The following is a 6098-nucleotide window of genomic DNA, read 5'->3' as shown; positions in this document are numbered from 1 at the left end:
GTTGAAAATTTTCTCGTAAATGATATCTCTTCTTCTTCTCTGAATCTTCTGATAGATATCAAATAAGAATAGGATTAGATCCTACACCCATCGCTCTCAAGCCACTCGTCTAAACTTAGCAAAAGCAGGCTAATTTCTCACGTTTATTAAACGACCTATTTATTACTAATAAGATTATTCATAGTATCCATTGGTCAGTTCTATTATAAAGGGTTGTCAGTCACGTGAAGCAGATATTTTGCTACTTTTATATAGAAAAACCGTGTGAACCGATAATTCTGTTATAGTTTGGATTCGTCTTGTTAGGCGGTGGTCAGTAATACGATTTAGTGGCCAGCGTCTATGTAATGTGATTAAGTGGCCTTGTGAATCTGATAAACGTGTATTTCTCATAAACTGAAATCCACAAACACTAAGTTTGATTATAAAATAATAGTTTTAGGATGTATAAAATTATTTGGTCTTAATGGAAACCGGAGTGTTTAAACATTAGGTTATGGCGTTGTTCCGGGAACATGGATCGGCAACGGCTTGTGGTCGAATATAGCATTAAGCTAAAAATATTTTTTTTTAGCTGTACGCTGTGCTTTACGCGTGCAGAGAAAATTTTGTGTCAAGTCACCCTGTTTTCTAACCGAATTTTAATTATATCGTGTTAAGTGAAAACCTTTGGTTTTCTTACCAAATTTTGAGATTAAATTAATTCATTGAGAACAAACTATACTTTGGAAGTTTTTTTAGGTACCCCATTGCTTTAAATTTGAATTCCTGGCCATATATTTTATAAATACTGTGCCCTAACATACAATAACATTTAGGTATTTTTTTAATATTACTATCGCTACGTTTAATCCCGAAGGTCGTAAATGTTTATGGTGGAGACTCGTCGTGGTGAGAACGCGTCCTTATGACGCCTAGTTACTGTGAAATGTGTAATGCTGGTGGTACAATAGAACTTTTGTCTTTATTTTTAAAATTTTTTAAATGATTTTCTATACTTAGGACAGAAAAGCTGTAAAAATTTTAACGTATCAGAATTTGAATTTGCTTCTCTTGGAAACCGTCCAAGCGCTCTGAGAACTAATCGATACGTCGTCGTTGCATTTAATTCTTATATGCTTCTTACAACTTGTATTTGTTTAGGTTTTTTATCAAGTAATTATTTAACTTAAAATTATTTACCAAATTAATTATATAAGTGTTCGTTACGTTAAACAGATAATAAATAATATATTATTAGCTTCACGCTGTATTAACCATTAAGTGGAATAGGCAGAGAACTAAGTGTTGAGACACTACTGCACCCCCAGTTTTCCAGACATATTATTTTAGGTAGCGGAGGAGCTCAACAGCGCGCTTTGTCTTATTACCAAAGCGACGATATGATAATAATTAAATCCCCTGATTGAGAATCAAACTCACAATCGTCGCTTTTACCAGTAGCTGTTCCGCTGCGCCACGATCACCTCATAACTAAATATGTATTTTTCAAATTTTCGTTTAGAAAGAAAATTTCTATAAGTGTATCCTAAATATTAGTAGAGAAGATTTTCCCGCATCCAATATTGCCACTTATTGTATTTTGTATTATTGGCCCTACGTTTACGACTTCGGTTGTTACGAATTTTTGAGTGAGTTATCTCTTAAGCTTTATGTCACTTTTTTACGCTAATAATGTGGTTTTTCTATGGTTGGTTGTAAAATATATCTAATATTGTTCTTTGTTTAATTGAATTTCGTATAGCTAAACACATACAGTCGAATTATATTTCGAGGCCTATTAATTTAGGAAATTTAGGGAAATGAAAGTGATGTAACTCAACGCCGTAACTTGTTTTAATATTATCTTTGCGTTACGACTATGGATCTTCTGGATATATTTTCCAGGGAGGCCTGGCCTCTAGTAGATATTTGAAAGATTATTGTATATGTGAGTTATTTTATCATGTAGCGAAACACTCATTATTTCGATTTTAAAATAAGTAAATCAATGGTTTTAGAAAAAAATATTTTTATTGTCCGTAATTTTTTTTTGTTAGTAAAAGTTCTAGGGTAGGCATGACCTACTTGGCTCCCCCCTTCTTATGCTCATGGTTACAACGCCCACAATTACTTTAAATATCTTATAAATCTAACTGATATATTAAAAAAAAAATAATTCTCAAATTATTATAGTACCTACATAAACGTTTAATATCAACCCTGAGAATAAATACAACGTTATCATCACACAATCAATCAATTGACTAAAATTCAATAAACGTCAAAAACGGACGCCATTTTACAAGATTATATGTTGTGACACACCATTAGGTTGAACTTTTAAATTTAGAATGTATTTATCGAGTGCTATTGACAGATGCATTTTACAGTTGATGTCATTCTTATGGTGGTTAATGGTATTTAATAGAGTTAGTGTGAATAATGGAAGTTAAATTTTTTTATGAAGCTTCTTCATTATAAAGTCTAGTCGTAGTGCTGACTGTAGGCGCGACGATCGTGAGTTCGATTTCCATTCGCTCATTTCATCGCTCTAGTAACAAAATGCCGTTAAGTTCTACTCAACACTCAAAATTTTTCGAAAACAAAGAATGGAATGTCTTGGCACTAAGTTCCCTAGAAATAATTAGTCATGGTTCGATCTCCAAAACCAAATTGTTGTTCTTTACACTAGAATCTCTGGGAGTACTTTCTCTCTGCGTATTGTACGGGCTAAAGCGTGGATCCGATAATTTTCATTAATTATTCGAATCAATTAACTAATATTGAATAACTAAAGTCTAGTATATTTTACTAGGAATATTAATTAAGCAATAGTTAAAGCTTGTTAAAACTTAACCGCAAATTAAACATAAGATTATTTTTTAGATAAACCTATCAACTCTCATTATCTAAAATATGGCATGTTTTTAATTTGAAAAATTACTTTATCAGTCAGGGCTAGTCGTGGTGCAAGGGCCGAAGTGAGTAGCTGAGGGAAATTTACTAAAATAAAATAGTAAAAACTGTATCTAAATCGGTTAAGCCGCTTCTGAGATTAGCGTGAAAAACGCACAGACAGGGAAATAAATACATAGAAAAATTAAAAATCATGGTACTGGGTTCCATTACATTAATAAATGCTCGGAATAATAGTTTATCTCGTATATTTTCCATGTACAACTGAGGTGTCTGAATGGGAATGGAGTGTCTTATCATTAGGTTCCCAGGTTCCCCTGCCTACCCTGCTATACAGCGTGAAGCTAAAATAATCTAAATCTATATACTAGCGATCCTATTGCGGCTTCGCCCGCTTTTACTACTGGATTATTCATATAATGTATGTTTGCAAAGCACTTAAGATAATGTGAAAATTAATTTAACCCTAATGCAACCCGCATTTTCGTAGTTTAATAGGATATAATAAGGATTTTCCAATTGTTTTACACAGCAAGGATTTTTTAGTAGGTACCGTAATTTTAAATCTGTGCTACTAATCTTTTCAAGTATTTATTAAAATATATTTAAATTACTATTTTTAGATAGTTAAATGACATTAAATAATACATTCAACTCGAATTATCCAATACGTGCAAACGCATCTAAATCTTCGTTGCTATAAAGGCAGGCGGGTTTTTTTTTTCGAGCTTGTGGTTAATGCTGAAGAGGGTATTCTGTCCTTGATGAAAAGCAAGCACTACGTGGCTGCCTGTGACGAAAATTAAATAGAATGCATCGGCCGGGAATTGAACCCGGGCTGCCCGCGTGTCAGGCGAGCATTCTACCACTGAACCACCGATGCGTGTAAGGCAGGCGGGCGCGGCGGACTCGCTTGTATAAGCATAACGTCGCGAGGCGCGTTTCGCAGCAAGGATTTTTTGATATTGTAACAACTTCTAAAGTACTTATTAATATGAAAAACAGAAAAGACAGTTTTGATCTACATTAAATGGCCAACGTAACTAATATACTTATTTATATGCTGAGAGTACGGGATAAGTGAAACTTGACTCGATACAGTTGATGTGTGAACAGCGTGATGTGTCAATAATTAAATGCGTTTTTCTCTAAAACTATTCGCAATTTCGAAATAGTTTAAAAAGCAAATTTTATCTTCGTTTAACGAAAAAATTTAATAAAGTATTTTAAAGGATAAGGATTAATACCATTATGGAGAAATATCCCTCACAATAAAAAATATATTGAAATTACTATTTTTAGACAGAAATATGATCACTACACGTTATTCTTAAAAGATACGAATATGCCATCGCGGACTTTTTTGTAGAGCTTATTAAGAGGAACAATACTCCAGTACATTTTTTTCATGTAGTATTTACCATTAAAGCAGCGCATGCGCCAAAGTGTCTCAGCGGGTAGGACTTTATACACATTTATCGTATTTATGTCAATTTACATAAGAATGTACAAATAATAAACTATATATAAACCTTCCCTGAGAAATACTCGATCTAATGGTGAAAACCGCATCAATATCCGTTGGGTGGTTTAGAAGAAGAAGAGTTAGAAAGTTCAGACAGACACAAAAAGCGACTTTGTTTTATAAGATACTAGCGGACGCGCGCAGCTTCGCTTTCGCAGTTCAATGAAATATTTTTAAGAGTATCAATTTCAAATTTTATGAAAATCGGTGGCGATTTCAAGATTTTTTCATACAAACTTTCAATCCCTTATTTGCGCCCCTAGGGGATGAATTAAAACAAACCAAGAAACATGTGTTCAATTAAATATTTTTAAGAGTCTAAATTTAAAATTAAAAAAAGTCGGTGGCGGTTTAAAGACTTTTCCATACTAACTCTCAATCCCTTATTTGCACCCCTAGGGGATGAATTAAAATGAACCAGAAATATGTATTCAATGAAATATTTTTAAGAGCCTAAATTTCAAATTTTATAAAAATCGGTGGCGATTTAAAGATTTTTCCATACGAACTTTCAACCCCTTATTGGCAACCTTAGGGGGTAAATTCCAAAAAACCGTGAAATACGTGTTCAATTAAATCATTTTAAGAGTCTGAATTTACAATTTTATAAAAATCGGTGCATATTTAATTTTTTTTCCATACAAACTTTCAACCCCTATTTCGCCCCTTTAGGGTTAAAATTTTTCAAAATCCCTTCTTAGTGGATGTCCAGATTACAAAACTAAATATCTGTCCAAATTCCACGTTTCTACCATCAGCGGTTACGGCTGTGCGCGCGTCTTACCTCAGTCAGTGAGGACAAGTCCTTTTATATATATAGACTAGTGGACCCGAACGCGACTACGCCTGCTTGAACTATACGAATATTTATTAAATATATTTATGAAATTATTTTCAGTTTTCAATAGAGAGATGCGTTAAGCAAGCTCATTTTGGGTGACGTTTTCTAACAACAAACTTAGCAAATCGTTGCTTAGCAACGCGACGGTTGTTATTAACATGGCGGAATAAATTGGATGTCAAATTAATAAGTATTTTAATTTATAGTATGGTATATATCGAAAATATTACAAATATGAGAAAAAAAAGTATCCTATGTTCATCCCGGGAACTTCGAGTATCTCTATATGAGTATTTTATCACAATTAAATTAGCGGTTTGGCCCTGATTGCGTAAAAGACGGACAGACAGAGTTACTTTCGAATTTATAATATAGGTATGGATTAGTAAAGCAAGTATACATATTGTTATATATATAGATAGGATAGGATATATAAAAGGACTTGTCCTCACTGACTGAGGTAAGACGCACGCACAGCCGTAACCGCTGATGGTAGAAACGTGAAATTTGGACAGATATTTACTTTCGTAATCTGGACATCCACTAAGAAGGGATTTTGAAAAATTTTTACCTCAAAGGGGTGAAATAGGGGTTCAAAGTTTGTATGGAAAATAAATTAAATCGGCACCGATTTTTATAAAACTTGAAATTTAGATTTTTAAAAGTATTTAATTGAACACATGTTTCATGGTTTTCTAGAATTCTTCCCCTAAGGGTGCAAATAAGGGGTTAAAAGTTTGTATGGAAAAATCTTTAAAACGCCACTGATTATTATAAAATTTTTAATTTAGACTCTTAAAAATATTTAATTGAACATGTATTTCATGTTTTTCT

The 6098-nt window shown here is 33.0% G+C and overlaps 1 non-coding gene across 1 annotated transcript; it reads right to left on the bottom strand.

Moving 5' to 3' along the window:
- Positions 1-3710: 3710 nt before the first annotated feature.
- Positions 3711-3781, bottom strand: TRNAV-GAC (transfer RNA valine (anticodon GAC)). The gene has a single exon. It is a non-coding gene; the product is annotated as a tRNA-Val (tRNA).
- Between the last annotated feature and the right edge of the window lie 2317 nt (positions 3782-6098).

The sequence above is a fragment of the Heliconius melpomene genome, chromosome 9 (assembly GCF_056956725.1).
Source record: "Heliconius melpomene rosina isolate 202511_hmr_F chromosome 9, ASM5695672v1, whole genome shotgun sequence".
Classification (NCBI taxonomy): domain Eukaryota; kingdom Metazoa; phylum Arthropoda; class Insecta; order Lepidoptera; family Nymphalidae; genus Heliconius; species Heliconius melpomene.
The sequence above is the reverse complement of the archived record's forward strand: the minus strand, read 5'-3'. Positions and strand labels throughout refer to the sequence as shown.